Consider the following 17041-nt stretch of genomic DNA (forward strand, 5'->3'; position numbering starts at 1 on the left):
CACCCGCAAAGGTAAAGCCTGCCAAAAATAGAAACAACTCATTAGTGCTGCTCTCCACAGAAATCTTTAGTAAAAGGCGAAAGACTTATGAGAAAGAGTTATGAAGAGAAACCAGAGTACGATTATCCGTCACTGCGGGAGCAGGGCATCAGGCTAGTTGGCATAGCCACCTTCCCCATGGTGAGCTTTGCTTGGTTGAGACGCTTGCCCCCCCCCCCCCCCCCCCTTGCTCCTCGGCTGACCAAGTAGGAACAATCGGGCCCTATTCGATGGCTGCCTTGTCTTTTACTCTGTGCAAAAGACAAGGCAGCAACAAAAACACCACGAGAATCCCGTATTGAGGCTTTGTTCTGATCGCTCATTCGGTGTCGCGTTTCTTTCAAGCAATTCTCCCGGTTAGCCCACACTCGGCTCGCTCCCATAGCCGTGTTAAAGTCTACTTCGCATTCACTCTCTTTTCTCAGCAGACTCTTGGGATTTTATCTATAAAATTAATTCCTTCACTCAAACTATGTGAAAACTGCTTTGTCCTTAATATTTACCATGTCTAGAAAGATTTAAACAAAAAAAACAACGTTGTACTTTGCAGTAAAAGAAAGAGCAAATCTAAAGTTTCAGGAATCCGAGAATAAGCTTACTTTCATGAGTTCTTCACGATTTCGGATTTTGCTATAAAATGAATTCCTTCACTCAAACTAAATTAAAACTGCTAAACCGCTAATCTGTTATATGTAAGGCAGATGTCAAATTCACCGAAATAGGATCAAAGGGTATTCGGCCAATCGAGCTGTGGCAGCTTCGGTAAAAGAGTATAAGTTGAAGAGTTTGTGAATAAAGGTGTGCGCACACATAGTGTGCTGTACGAAAATAGGCAGGGAGCAATGCCGGCTGGGGTATATGTTCTTGTATGTTGTCTGACTGTTTGATTTGAATGTGTTGTGTAAGTGTCCTGTTGAATGTTACATGTTTGGGCTTTGACACGCTTCACTGTGGTTGTTAACTGTGTGGTGTGTCCTGAAATGTTATATGTTTGGGCTGTGTGACATGCTTAATGCTTGTCAGTAGCTACCCACTTATTCATATATAGCAACTGACAACATAAGAAGTCCGGACATACTTTGATAGTAGTTGTAGAAGTATCCTTATTGATAATAGATCACTAATTCATAGTGATAGAACAGTAGATGAACAGGTGCTTGCACATGTCTCACGAAAATAAAATGGGTGTATGATTGCTGACGGCAGAGCAATACTGCCAAACTTATGAGTTCTTGTGGCAAACTTGATTCAGTGTCTTGACGTGTATACGCTGTTTCGCTGACTTGTTTGTCACAAGAAACAAAGTGTGTTTGATAAGATCCGACCATTTTATTACGGGAGGATCAGTATGTATGGATTCTGATGTGACTGAGAAACCCATTCGTATCTTAAGCATAATCTAATACGTGAGACAACGCCCTGGCACACGATAAAAAAAAAAAAAGAGAGAGAGCGGTTTTGTGTCCCCACAGTCCATAATGTAGAAAAGAGAGAAAAAAGCCTTTCTGATTTGGTGTGTGTGCTCATAGTGCAGAGTGTAGAGAAAAGAAAGCCGTTTTGGTGTCACGGGTGTTGTGACTTACACACACACATTTCTAAATTGAGAAAGGAAATTATTTTAGAGGAAGCAGTAGAGTTTAGATCCCACATTTGTTGATAGGCATTCATTTATTTCTTCACTTCTGATGAAGTTTCAACAATAAACAACAAACTTTGTATTATGAGAAAGAACCAGACTCATTCTTCAGGAATCCGAAAATAAGCTCTATTTTATGAGTTATGCACGAATTCGGATTCTCCTATAAAACGAATTCATTAACTCAAACCAAGTTAAGACTGCTTTGTCCTTCATATTTATTCATGTCTAATCAAGTTTCAACGATAAACAACGTTGTACTTTGTAGAATGAGAAAGAACTTCTTCAGCAATAAGCATCTCTCGACATATGACGAAGTACAGATTTTGCTATAAAATTAATTCCTTCTATCAGCCTGACTTAAAACTGTTTGTCCTCCTTATCTATCCACTTCAAATCAAGTTTCAACAATTAAAAAAAAATTGTAGTTTGAGAAAGAACAACTTAATCTTCAGCAATCAGTATAAAAAGAAGTGCAAATGCCAACCATACATACCTAAAAGGTGGAGCGGAAGTATTCAGCTGCAAGTAGGTGTGAATGTTCGACCATAATTTGTAAAAAGCGGGTAAGAAAAGGTTCGAATGCCCGACTATATATTAACAAAAGCGGGAGGAGAGGTCTTCGGATGAGAGTGGGTGAGAATTTCCAACCATAATCTATAAAATACGGTGAAAGAAAATATGTGAATGCCTCATAGAACACTAAAAGCGGAAGTGTTCGGCTGCAAGAAGGTGTGAATGTCCGACTATATTTGGTGAAAAGCAGGTGAAGCAAGGTCTGAATGCCCAACCTTACATCATCAAAAGCGAGATCAGAGGTGTTTGGCTGCAAGAAGGCCATAGTTTGCCAAAAGCGGGTAAGGTGCGAATGTCCGACTAAATATCAACAAAATTTGGGGCGGAGGTCTTCGGATGCAAGTGGGTGTGACTGTCCGACTATATTTGGTGAAAAGCAGGTGAAGCAAGGTCTGAATGCCCAACCTTACATCATCAAAAGCGAGATCAGAGGTGTTTGGCTGCAAGAAGGCCATAGTTTGCCAAAAGCGGGTAAGGTGCGAATGACCGACTAAATATCAACAAAAGTGGGGGCGGAGGTCTTCGGATGCAGGTGGGTGTGAATATCCCACCATACAAGTATGGTGGAGAGGAAGCTGTGAATGGCCGACCATAGTAAAAGGCGGGTGAGAGAAGGTGCGAATGTCAAACCATACATAATCAAAACAGGGAGCGGAGGTGTTCTGCTGTAAGAAGGTGTGAATGTCCAACCATAGTTGGTAAAAAGCGGGTAAGAAAAGGTTAAAATACCCGACTGTACACAATCAATAGCGGGAGTGGAGTTGTTCGGCTACTAAAAGGTGTGAAAGTCCGACCATGGTTTGTAAAAAGCGGGTAAGAAAAGGTGCGAATGCCCGACAATGTATGATCAAAAGAGGGAGTGGAGGTTTTCGGCTGCAAGAAGGTCTGAATGTCCAACCATAATTTGTAAAAACCGGGGAAGAAAAGGCTCGAAAGCCCGACTATACACCATCAAAAGTGGGAGCGGAGGTGTTCAGCTGCAAGACGGTCTGAATGTCCATCAATAATTGCTAGAAAACATGAAAGAAAATTTTCGAATATCAAACTGCACATGATCATAAGCGGGAGAGGAGGTGTTCAGCTGCAAGAAGGTGTGAATGTCTACCCATAATTACTGAAAAATGGGTAAGAAAAGGTGCGAATGCCTAACCATACATCATCAAAAGAGGGAGCGGAGGTGTTCCGCTGTAAGACGGTGTGAATGTCCGACCATAGATGGTAAAAAGCGGGTAAGAAAAGGTTAAATTACCCGACTGTACACAATCAAAAGAGGGAGCGGAGTTGTTCAGCTAAGAGAAGGTGTGAAAGTCCGACCTTGGTTTGTAAAAAAGCGGGTAAGAAAAGGTTCGTATGCCCGAATATACACCATCAAAAGCGGGAGCGGAGGTGTTCGGCTGCAAGATATTGTGAACGTCCGACCAAAGTTTGTAAAAAGCAGTTAAGAAAAGGTTCGAATATCTAACCAAACATAATCAAAAGCGGGAGCAGAGCTGTTCGACTGGAAGTAGGTGTGAATGTCAGATCATAATTTGCAAAAAGCTGATGAGAAAGGGTGAGAATGCCCGACTATACACCATCAAATGCGGTAGCGGAGTTGTTCGGCTGTGAGTAGGTGTGAATCTCCAACCATAATTGCTGAAAAATGTGTTAGAAAAGGTAAAAATGCCGGTCCATACATCATCAAAATCGGGAGAGGTGGTGTTCAGCTGCAAGAAGGTCTAAATGTCCATCAATAATTGCTAGAAAACACGAAAGAAAATTTTCGAAAATCAAACCACACATGATCATAAGTGGGAGGGGAGGTGTTCAGCTGCAAGAAGGTGTGAATGTCCACCCATAATACCTGAAAAATGGGTAAAAAAAAGGTGCGAATGCCCAACCATACATCATCAAAAGCAGGAGTGCATGTGTTCGGCTACAAGAAGGTGTGAACGTCCAACCAAAGTTTGTAAAAAGCAGTTAAGAAAAGGTTCGAATATCCAACAAAACATAATCAAAAGCGGGAGCAGAGCTGTTCGACTGCAAGTAGGTGTGAATGTCAGATCATAATTTGCAAAAAGCTGATGAGAAAGGGTGAAAATGCCCGACTATACACCATCAAATGCGGGAGCGGAGTTGTTCGGCTGTGAGTAGGTGTGAATCTCCGACCATAATTGCTGAAAAATGTGTTAGAAAAGGTAAGAATGCCGGTCCATACATCATCAAAAGCGAGAGAGGTTGTGTTCGGCTGCAAGTAGGTGTGACTGTTCGACTAAAGTTTGTAAAAAGTGGGTAAGACAAGGTGCGAATGCCTGACAATGTATGATCAAAAGCGGGAGCGGAGGTGTTCAGCTGCAAGAAGGTCTACATGTCCATCAATAATTGCTAGAAAACATGAAAGAAAATTTTCGAAAATCAAACCACACATGATCATAAGTGGGATAGGAGGTGTTCAGCTGCAAGGTGTGAATGTCCACCAATAATTCCTGAAAAATGGGCAAAAAAAAGGTGTGAATGCCCAACCATACATCATCAAAAGCAGGAGTGGAAGTGTTCGGCTACAAAAAGGTGTGAACGTCCAACCAAAATATGTAAAAAGCAGTTAAGAAAAGGTTCGAATATCCAACCAAACATAATCAAAAGCGGGAGCAGAGCTTTTCGACTGCAAGTAGGTGTGAATGTCAGATCATAATTTGCAAAAAGCTGATGAGAAAGGGTGAGAATGCCCGACTTTACATCATCAAATGCGGGAGCGGAGTTGTTCGGCTGTGAGTAGGTGTGAATCTCCAACCATAATTGCTGAAAAATGTGTTAGAAAAGGTAAAAATGCCGGTCCATACATCATCAAAATCGGGAGAGGTGGTGTTCAGCTGCAAGAAGGTCTAAATGTCCATCAATAATTGCTAGAAAACATGAAAGAAAATTTTCGAAAATCAAACCACACATGATCATAAGTGGGAGAGGAGGTGTTCAGCTGCAAGAAGGTGTGAATGTCCACCCATAATACCTGAAAAATGGGTAAAAAAAAGGTGCGAATGCCCAACCATACATCATCAAAAGCAGGAGTGCATGTGTTCGGCTACAAGAAGGTGTGAACGTCCAACCAAAGTTTGTAAAAAGCAGTTAAGAAAAGGTTCAAATATCCAACCATACATAATCAAAAGCGGGAGCAGAGCTGTTCGACTGCAAGTAGGTGTGAATGTCAGATCATAATTTGCAAAAAGCTGATGAGAAAGGGTGAGAATGCCCGACTATACACCATCAAATGCGGGAGCGGAGTTGTTCGGCTGTGAGTAGGTGTGAATCTCCGACCATAATTGCTGAAAAATGTGTTAGAAAAGGTAAGAATGCCGGTCCATACATCATCAAAAGCGAGAGAGGTTGTGTTCGGCTGCAAGTAGGTGTGAATGTCCAGCCATAATTACTCACAAACGGGTAAGAAAAGGTAGTATTGCCAGACCATATATGATCAAAACAGGGAGCGGAGGTGGTTCAGCTGCAAGAAGGTTTGAATGTCCGACTAAAGTTCAAATATATTAACAAAAGCGGGAGGAGAGGTCTTCGGATGAGAGTGGTTGAAAATTTCCAACCATAATGTATAAAATGCGGTGAAAAAAAGGTGTGATAGAACACTAAAAGGTGGAGCGGAAGTGTTCGGCTGCAAGAAGGTGTGAATGTCCGACTATATTTGGTGAAAAGCAGGTGAAGCAAGGTCTGAATGCCCAACCTTACATCATCAAAAGCGAGATCAGAGGTGTTTGGCTGCAAGAAGGCCATAGTTTGCCAAAAGCGGGTAAGGTGCGAATGACCGACTAAATATCAACAAAAGTGGGGGCGGAGGTCTTCGGATGCAAGTGGGTGTGAATATCCCACCATACAAGTATGGTGGAGAGGAAGCTGTGAATGGCCGACCATAGTAAAAGGCGGGTGAGAGAAGGTGCGAATGTCAAACCATACATAATCAAAACAGGGAGCGGAGGTGTTCTGCTGTAAGAAGGTGTGAATGTCCAACCATAGTTGGTAAAAAGCGGGTAAGAAAAGGTTAAAATACCCGACTGTACATAATCAATAGCGGGAGCGGAGTTGTTCGGCTACTAAAAGGTGTGAAAGTCCGACCATGGTTTGTAAAAACCGGGTAAGAAAAGGTGCGAATGCCCGACAATGTATGATCAAAAGAGGGAGTGGAAGTTTTCGGCTGCAAGAAGGTCTGAATGTCCAACCATAATTTGTAAAAACCGGGGAAGAAAAGGCTCGAAAGCCCGACTATACACCATCAAAAGTGGAAGCGGAGGTGTTCAGCTGCAAGACGGTCTGAATGTCCATCAATAATTGCTAGAAAACATGAAAGAAAATTTTCAAATATCAAACTGCACATGATCATAAGCGGGAGAGGAGGTGTTCAGCTGCAAGAAGGTGTGAATGTCTACCCATAATTACTGAAAAATGGATAAGAAAAGGTGCGAATGCCTAACCATACATCATCAAAAGAGGGAGCGGAGGTGTTCCGCTGTAAGACGGTGTGAATGTCCGACCATAGATGGTAAAAAGCGGGTAAGAAAAGGTTAAATTACCCGACTGTACACAATCAAAAGAGGGAGCGGAGTTGTTCAGCTAAGAGAAGGTGTGAAAGTCCGACCTTGGTTTGTAAAAAGCGGGTAAGAAAAGGTTCGTATGCCCGAATATACACCATCAAAAGCGGAAGCGGAGGTGTTCGGCTGCAAGATATTGTGAACGTCCAACCAAAGTTTGTAAAAAGCAGTTAAGAAAAGGTTCGAATATCTAACCAAACATAATCAAAAGCGGGAGCAGAGCTGTTCGACTGAAAGTAGGTGTGAATGTCAGATCATAATTAGCAAAAAGCTGATGAGAAAGGGTGAGAATGCCCGACTATACACCATCAAATGCGGTAGCGGAGTTGTTCGGCTGTGAGTAGGTGTGAATCTCCAACCATAATTGCTGAAAAATGTGTTAGAAAAGGTAAAAATGCCGGTCCATACATAATCAAAATCGGGAGAGGTGGTGTTCAGCTGAAAGAAGGTCTAAATGTCCATCAATAATTGCTAGAAAACATGAAAGAAAATTTTCGAAAATCAAACCACACATGATCATAAGTGGGAGAGGAGGTGTTCAGCTGCAAGAAGGTGTGAATGTCCACCCATAATACCTGAAAAATGGGTAAAAAAAAGGTGCGAATGCCCAACCATACATCATCAAAAGCAGGAGTGCATGTGTTCAGCTACAAGAAGGTGTGAACGTACAACCAAAGTTTGTAAAAAGCAGTTAAGAAAAGGTTCGAATATCCAACCATACATAATCAAAAGCGGGAGCAGAGCTGTTCGACTGCAAGTAGGTGTGAATGTCAGATCATAATTTGCAAAAAGCTGATGAGAAAGGGTGAGAATGCCCGACTATACACCATCAAATGCCGTAGCGGAGTTGTTCGGCTGTGAGTAAGTGTGAATCTCCGACCATAATTGCTGAAAAATGTGTTAGAAAAGGTAAGAATGCCGGTCCATACATCATCAAAAGCGGGAGAGGTGGTGTTCGGCTGCAAGTAGGTTTGAATGTCCATTAATAATTGCTTTAAAACATGAAAGAAAATTTTCGAATATCAAACCTTACATGATCATTAGCGGGAGAGGAGGTGTTCAGCTGCAAGAAGATGTGAATATCCACCCATAATTACTGAAAAATGGATAGGAAAAGATGCGAATGTCCAACTATAAATCATCAAAATTAGGAGTGGAGTTGTTCAGCTACAAGAAGGTATGAAAGTCCAACCATGGTTTGTAAAAAGCGGGTAAGAGAAGGTTCGAATACCCGAATATATACCATCAAAAGCGGAAGCGGGGGTGTTCGGCTGCAAGAAGGTGTGAACGTCCGACCAAAGTTTGTAAAAAGCAGTTAAGAAAAGGTTTGAATATCCAACCGAACATAATCAAAACCGGGAGCAGAGCTGTTCGACTGCAAGTAGGTGTGAATATCAGATCATAATTGCTGAAAAATGTGATAGAAAAGACTAGAATGCCGGACCATATATCATCAAAAGCGGGAGAGGTTGTGTTCGGCTGCAAGAAGGTGTGAATGTCCAGCCATAATTACTCACAAACGGGTAAGAAAAGGTACTATTACCAGACCATATATGATCAAAACAGGGAGCGGAGGCGGTTCAGCTGCAAGAAGGTTTGAATGTCCGACTAAAGTTTGTAAAAAGCGGGTAAGACAAGGTGTCAATGCCCGACAATGTATGATCAAAAGAGGAGCGGAGGTTTTCGGCTGCAAGAAGGTCTGAATGTCCACCCATAATTACTGAAAAATGGGTAAGAAAAGGTGCGAAAGCCCAACCGCACATGATCATAAGTGGATGAGAAGTTGTTCGACTGCAAGTAGGTGTGAATGTAAGATCATAATTTGTAAAAAGCGGGTAAGAAAAGGTAAGAATGCCCAACCATAAATTATCAAAAGCGGCAGCAGAGTTTCGGCTGGTATTTATCAATGTCTAGATAGATTTCAACAAAAAACATCGTTGTACTTTGCAGTAAAAGAAAGTGCAAATCAAAAGTTTTAGGAATCCGAGAATAAGCTTATTTTCATGAGTTCTGCACGATTTCGGATTTTATGTATAAAATGAATTTCTTCACGCAAACTAAGTTAACACTGCTTTGTCCTTCATATGTACCCATTTCTACATATATTTCAAGCATAAACTTCCTCATATTACCCTGAATGAGAAAGAGCCACACTTGTGATTAAGCCATACCTCCCTTTTGAGGAGTTCTGCATGATTTGGGATTTTATCTATAAAATTAATTCCTTCACTCAAACTATGTTAAAACGGCTTTTACCTTCATATATATCAATGTCTCGATAGATTTAAACAAAAAAACAACGTTGTACTTTGCAATAAAAGAAAGAGCAAATCAAAAGTTTTAGGAATCCGAGAATAAGCTTATTTTCATGAGTTCTGCACGATTTCGGATTTTATGTATAAAATGAATTCATTCACTCAAACCAAGTTAAAACTGCTTTTTCCTTCATATTTATCAATGTCTAGATCGACTTCAACAAAGAACAACATTGTATTTTGCAGTAGAAGAAAGAGCAAAACTGAAGGATCAGGAATCCGAGAATAAGCTTCTTTTCATAAGTTCTGCATGATTTGGGATTTTATCTATAAAATCAATTCCTTCACTCAAACTATGTTAAAACGGCTTTTACCTTCATATTTATCAATGTCTCGATAGATTTAAACAAAAAAACAACGTTGTACTTTGCAGTAAAAGAAAGAGCCAATCAAAAGTTTTAGGAATCCGAGAATAAGCTTATTTTCATGAGTTCTGCACGATTTCGGATTTTATGTATAAAATGAATTCATTCACTCAAACCAAGTTAAAACTGCTTTTTCCTTCATATTTATCAATGTCTAGATCGACTTCAACAAAGAACAACATTGTATTTTGCAGTAGAAGAAAGAGCAACACTGAAGGATCAGGAATCCGAGAATAAGCTTATTTTCTTATGGGCAAGTGGGAACTGCTTTGTCCTTCATATTTATCAATGTGTAGATGGATTTCAACTTCTTCTACTGCAAAGTCCAATGTTTTTCTTTGTTGAAGTCGATCTAGACATTGATGAATATGGAAGGACAAAGCAGTTTTAACATAGTTTGAGTGAAGTAATGCATTTTATAAGCAAAATCCCAAATCATGCAGAACTCACGAAATGCTTTTTCTCGCTTTTCACTGCTTTTTACAAACTTTGGTCGGACGTTCACACCTTCTTGCATCCGAACACCTCCACTTCCGCTTTTGATGATGTATATTCGGGCATTCGAACCTTTTTTTACCCGCTTTTTACAAACCATTGTCGGACTTTCACACCTTCTTGCAGCCGAACACCACCTCTCCCGCTTTTGATGATGTATGGTCCAGTATTCTTACCTTTTCTAACACATTTTTCAGCAATTATGGTCGGACATTCACACCTACTCACAGCTGGACACCTCCGCTCCCGCTTTTGATCATACAATGTCGGGACATCGCTCCTTGTCTTACCAGCTTTTTACAAACTTTAGTCGAACATTCACACCTTCTTGCAGCTGAACACCTCCGCTCCCGCTTTTGATGATGTATAGTCGGGCTTTCGAGCCTTTTCTTACCCGGTTTTTACAAATTATGGTTGGACATTCAGACCTTGCAGCCGAACACCTCCGCTCTCTCTTTTGATCATACATTGTTGGGCATTCGCACCTTGTCTTACCCGCTTTTTACAAACTATAGTCAGACATTCACACCTTGCAGCTGAACCTCCGCTCCCTGTTTTGATCATGTATGGTCTGGCAATACTACCTTTTCTTCCCCCGTTTGTGAGTAATTATGGCTGGACATTCACACCTACTTGCAGTCGAACAGCTCTGCTCCCGCTTTTGATTATGTTTGGTTGGATATTCGAACCTTTTCTTAACTGCTTTTTACAAACCATGGTCGGACTTTCACACCTTCTTGTAGCCGAACAACTCCGCTCCCGCTATTGATTGTGTACAGTCGGGTATTTTAACCTTTTCTTACCCGCTTTTTACCAACTATGGTCGGACATTCACACGTCTTACAGCGGAACACCTCTGCTCCAGCTTTTGATGGTGTATAGTCGGGCATTCGAAGCTTTTCTTACCCGCTTTTTACAAACTATGGTCGGACATTCAAACCTTCTTGTATCCGAAAACCTCCGCTCTCTCTTTTGATCATACATTGTCGGACATTCGCACCTTTTCTTACCCGCTTTTTACAAACCATGGTCGGACTTTCACACCTTCTTGTAGCCGAACACATCCGCTCCCGCTATTGATTGTGTACAGTTGGGTATTTTAACCTTTTCTTACCCGCTTTTTACCAACTATGGTCGGACATTCACACCTTCGTACAGCGGAACACCTCCGCTCCCTCTTTTGATGGTGTATGTTCGGGCATTCAAACCTTTTCTTACCCGCTTTTTCCAAACTATGGTCGGCTATTCACAGCTTCCTCTCCACCATACTTGTATGGTGGGATATTCACACCCACTTGCATCCGAAGACCTCCGCCCCAAATTTTGTTGATATTTAGTCGGACATTCGCACCTTACCCGCTTTTGGCAAACTATGGCCTTCTTGCAGCCAAACACCTCTGATCTCGCTTTTGATGATGTAAGGTTGGGCATTCAGACCTTGCTTCACCTGCTTTTCACCAAATATAGTCGGACATTCACACCTTCTTGCAGCCGAACACTTCCGCTCCACCTTTTAGTGTTCTATCACACCTTTTTTTCACCGCATTTTATACATTATGGTTGGAAATTTTCAACCACTCTCATCCGAAGACCTCTCCTCCCGCTTTTGTTAATATATTTGAACTTTAGTCGGACATTCAAACCTTCTTGCAGCTGAACCACCTCCGCTCCCTGTTTTGATCATATATGGTCTGGCAATACTACCTTTTCTTACCCGTTTGTGAGTAATTATGGCTGGACATTCACACCTACTTGCAGCCGAACACAACCTCTCTCGCTTTTGATGATGTATGGACCGGCATTCTTACCTTTTCTAACACATTTTTCAGCAATTATGGTCGGAGATTCACACCTACTCACAGCCGAACAACTCCGCTCCCGCATTTGATGGTGTATAGTCGGGCATTCTCACCCTTTCTCATCAGCTTTTTGCAAATTATGATCTGACATTCACACCTACTTGCAGTCGAACAGCTCTGCTCCCGCTTTTGATTATGTATGGTTGGATATTTGAACCTTTTCTTAACTGCTTTTTACAAACTTTGGTTGGACGTTCACACCTTCTTGTAGCCGAACACATGCACTCCTGCTTTTGATGATGTATGGTTGGGCATTCGCACCTTTTTTTTACCCATTTTTCAGGTATTATGGGTGGACATTCACACCTTCTTGCAGCTGAACACCTCCTCTCCCACTTATGATCATGTGTGGTTTGATTTTCGAAAATTTTCTTTCATGTTTTCTAGCAATTATTGATGGACATTTAGACCTTCTTGCAGCTGAACACCACCTCTCCCGATTTTGATGATGTATGGACCGGCATTTTTACCTTTTCTAACACATTTTTCAGCAATTATGGTTGGAGATTCACACCTACTTGCAGCCGAACAACTCCGCTACCGCATTTGATGGTGTATAGTCGGGCATTCTCACCCTTTCTCATCAGCTTTTTGCAAATTATGATCTGACATTCACACCTACTTCCAGTCGAACAGCTCTGCTCCCGCTTTTGATTATGTTTGGTTAGATATTCGAACCTTTTCTTAACTGCTTTTTACAAACTTTGATCGGACGTTCACAATATCTTGCAGCCGAACACCTCCGCTTCCGCTTTTGATGGTGTATATTCGGGCATACGAACTTTTTCTTACCCGCTTTTTACAAACCAAGGTTGGACTTTCACACCTTCTCTTAGCTGAACAACTCCGCTCCCTCTTTTGATTGTGTACAGTCGGGTAATTTAACCTTTTCTTACCCGCTTTTTACCATCTATGGTCGGACATTCACACCGTCTTACAGCGGAACACCTCCGCTCCCTCTTTTGATGATGTATGGTTAGGCATTCGCACCTTTTCTTACCCTTTTTTCAGTAATTATGGGTAGACATTCACACCTTCTTGCAGCTGAACACCTCCTCTCCCGCTTATGATCATGTGCAGTTTGATATTCGAAAATTTTCTTTCATGTTTTCTAGCAATTATTGATGGACATTCAGACCGTCTTGCAGCTGAACACCTCCGCTCCCACTTTTGATGGTGTATAGTCGGGCTTTCGAGCCTTTTCTTCCCCGGTTTTTACAAATTATGGTTGGACATTCAGACCTTCTTGCAGCCGAAAACTTCCACTCCCTCTTTTGATCATACATTGTCGGACATTCGCACCTTTTCTTACCCGCTTTTTACAAACCATGGTCGGACTTTAACACCTTTTAGTAGCCAAACAACTCCGCTCCCGCTATTGATTGTGTACAGTCGGGTATTTTAACCTTTTCTTACCCGCTTTTTACCAACTATGGTTGGACATTCACACCTTCTTACAGCAGAACACCTCCGCTCCCTGTTTTGATTATGTATGGTTTGACATTCGCACCTTCTCTCACCCGCCTTTTACTATGGTCGGCCATTCACAGCTTCCTCTCCACCATACTTGTATGGTGGGATATTCACACCCACTTGCATCCGAAGACCTCCGCCCCCACTTTTGTTGATATTTAGTCGGTCATTCACACCTTACCCGTTTTCTTGCCGCCAAACACCTCTGATCTCGCTTTTGATTATGTAAGATTGGGCATTCAGACCTTGCTTTTCCTGCTTTTCACCAACTATATATATAACATTCACACCTTCTTGCAGCCGAACACTTCCGCTCCACCTTTTAGGTATCTATCACACCTTTTTTTTTCACCGCATTTTATAGATTATGGTTGGAAATTCTCGACCACTCATCCGAAGACCTCTCCTCCCGCTTTTGTTAATATATTTGAACTTTAGTCAGACATTCACACCTACTTGCAGCCGAACACCACCTCTTTAGCTTTTGATGATGTATGGTCCGGCATTCTTACCGTTTCTAACACATTTTTCAGCAATTATGGTAGGACATTCACACCTTCTTGCAGCTGAACACCTCCTCTCCCACTTATGATCATGTGCGGATTGATTTTCGAAAATTTTCTTTCATGTTTTCTATTAATTAAAAATGGACATTTAGACCTTCTTGCAGCTGAACACCTCCGCTCCCGCTTTTGATCATACATTGTCAGGCATTCGCACCTTGTCTTACCCGCTTTTTACAAAATTTAGTCGAACATTCACACCTTTTTGCAGCCGAACACAGTTTTTTGCAGCCGAATTTGGGCATTCGAACCTTTTCATACCCACTTTTTACCAACTATGGTCGGACATTCACACCGTCTTACAGCGGAACACCTCCGCTCCCTCTTTTGATGGTGTATGTTCGGGCATTCGAACCTTTTCTTACCCGCTTTTTACAAACTATGCTCGGACATACAAACCTTCTTGTAGCCGAACACATCCACTCCTACTTTTGATGATGTATGGTTGGGCATTCGAACCTACTTGTTGCCCGCTTTTCATTAATTATGGGTGGACATTCACACCTTCTTGCAGCGAAACACCTCCGCTCCCTCTTTTGATTGTGTATGTACAGGCATTCGAACCTTTTCTTACCTGCCTTTTACAAACTATGCTCGGACATTCAAACGTTCTTGTGGCCGAACACATCCACTTCTGCTTTTGATGATGTATAGTTGGGCATTCACACCTTTTCTTACCCATTTTTCAGTAATTATTGGTGGACTTTCACACCTTCTTGTAGCCGAACAACTCCGCTTCCGCTATTGATTGTGTACAGTCGGGTTTTTTAACCTTTTCTTACCCGCTTTTTACCAACTATGGTCGGACATTCGCAGCATCTTACAGCGGAACACCTCCGCTCCCTCTTTTGATGGTGTATGTTCGGGCATTCGAACTTTTTCTTACCGACTTTTTACAAACTATGGTCGGACATTCAAACCTTCTTGTAGCAGAACACATCCACTTCTTCTTTTGATGATGTATGGTTGGGCATTCGCACCTTTTCTTACCCATTTTTCAGGAATTATGGGTGGACATTCACACCTACTTGCAGTCGAACAGCTCTGCTCCCACTTTTGATTATGTTTGGTTGGATATTCGAACCTTTTCTTAACTGCTTTTTACAAACTTTGGTCGGACGTTCACAACTTCTTACAGCCGAACACCTCCGCTTCCGCTTTTGATGGTATATATTCGGGCATTCGAACCTTTTCTTACCCGCTTTTTACCAACTATGTTCGGACATTCACACCGTCTTTCAGCGGAACACCTCCGCTCCCTCTTTTGATGGTGTATGTTCAGGCATTCGCACCTTTTCTTACCCGCTTTTTACAAACTATGCTCGGACATTCAAACCTTCTTGTAGCCAAACACATCCACTCCTGCTTTTGTTGATGTATGGTTGGGCATTCGAACCTACTTGTTGCCCGCTTTTCATTAATTATGGGTGGATATTCACACCTTGTCGCAGCCAAACACCTCCGCTCCCTGTTTTGATCATGTATGGTTGGACATTCGCACCTTTTCTCACCCGCTTTTTGCAAACTATGGTCGGCCATTCACAGCTTCCTCTCCACCATACTTGTATGGTGGGATATTCACACCCACTTGCATCCGAAGACCTCCGCCCCCACTTTTGTTGATATTTAGTCGGTCATTCACACCTTACCCGTTTTCTTGCCGCCAAACACCTCTGATCTCGCTTTTGATTATGTAAGATTGGGCATTCAGACCTTGCTTTTCCTGCTTTTCACCAACTATATATATAACATTCACACCTTCTTGCAGCCGAACACTTCCGCTCCACCTTTTAGGTATCTATCACACCTTTTTTTTTCACCGCATTTTATAGATTATGGTTGGAAATTCTCGACCACTCATCCGAAGACCTCTCCTCCCGCTTTTGTTAATATATTTGAACTTTAGTCAGACATTCACACCTACTTGCAGCCGAACACCACCTCTTTAGCTTTTGATGATGTATGGTCCGGCATTCTTACCGTTTCTAACACATTTTTCAGCAATTATGGTAGGACATTCACACCTTCTTGCAGCTGAACACCTCCTCTCCCACTTATGATCATGTGCGGATTGATTTTCGAAAATTTTCTTTCATGTTTTCTATTAATTAAAAATGGACATTTAGACCTTCTTGCAGCTGAACACCTCCGCTCCCGCTTTTGATCATACATTGTCAGGCATTCGCACCTTGTCTTACCCGCTTTTTACAAAATTTAGTCGAACATTCACACCTTTTTGCAGCCGAACACAGTTTTTTGCAGCCGAATTTGGGCATTCGAACCTTTTCATACCCACTTTTTACCAACTATGGTCGGACATTCACACCGTCTTACAGCGGAACACCTCCGCTCCCTCTTTTGATGGTGTATGTTCGGGCATTCGAACCTTTTCTTACCCGCTTTTTACAAACTATGCTCGGACATACAAACCTTCTTGTAGCCGAACACATCCACTCCTGCTTTTGATGATGTATGGTTGGGCATTCGAACCTACTTGTTGCCCGCTTTTCATTAATTATGGGTGGACATTCACACCTTGTCGCAGCCAAACACCTCCGCTCCCTGTTTTGATCATGTATGGTTGGACATTCGCACCTTTTCTCACCCGCTTTTTGCAAACTATGGTCGGCCATTCACAGCTTCCTCTCCACCATACTTGTATGGTGGGATATTCACACCCACTTGCATCCGAAGACCTCCGCCCCCACTTTTGTTGATATTTAGCCGATCATTCACACCTTACCCGCTTTTGGCAAACTATGGCCTTCTTGCAGCCAAAAACCTCTGATCTCGCTTTTGATGATGTAAGGTTGGGCATTCAGACCTTGCTTCACCTGCTTTTCACCAAATATAGTCGGACATTCACACCTTCTTGCAGCCGAACACTTCCGCTCCACCTTTTAGTTTTCTATGGGGCATTCACACCTTTTTTTACACCGCATTTTATAAAAACACCACAGGAACACCATATTGAGGCTTTGTTCTGACCGCTCATTCGGTGTCGCGTTTCTTTCAAGCAATTCTCCTGGTTAGCCCGCACTCGGCTCGCTCCCAGAGCCGTGTTAAAGTCTGCTTTGCATTCACTCTCTTTTCTCAGCAGATTAAAAGAAACTTCCATCCTGCACCGCTGTTTGCTTTTTCACAAGAGCAGA

At 42.1% G+C, this 17041-nt stretch overlaps 1 non-coding gene across 1 annotated transcript; it reads right to left on the minus strand.

Annotated features, from left to right (window-relative positions):
* Nucleotides 1-120, minus strand: LOC140287457 (U5 spliceosomal RNA). Its single transcript, XR_011911622.1, has one exon. It is a non-coding gene; the product is annotated as a U5 spliceosomal RNA (small nuclear RNA).
* Between the last annotated feature and the right edge of the window lie 16921 nt (nt 121-17041).

This window comes from Leuresthes tenuis, unplaced genomic scaffold, assembly GCF_036924035.1.
Source record: "Leuresthes tenuis unplaced genomic scaffold, fLeuTen1.0.hap1 SCAF_135, whole genome shotgun sequence".
NCBI lineage: Eukaryota > Metazoa > Chordata > Actinopteri > Atheriniformes > Atherinopsidae > Leuresthes > Leuresthes tenuis.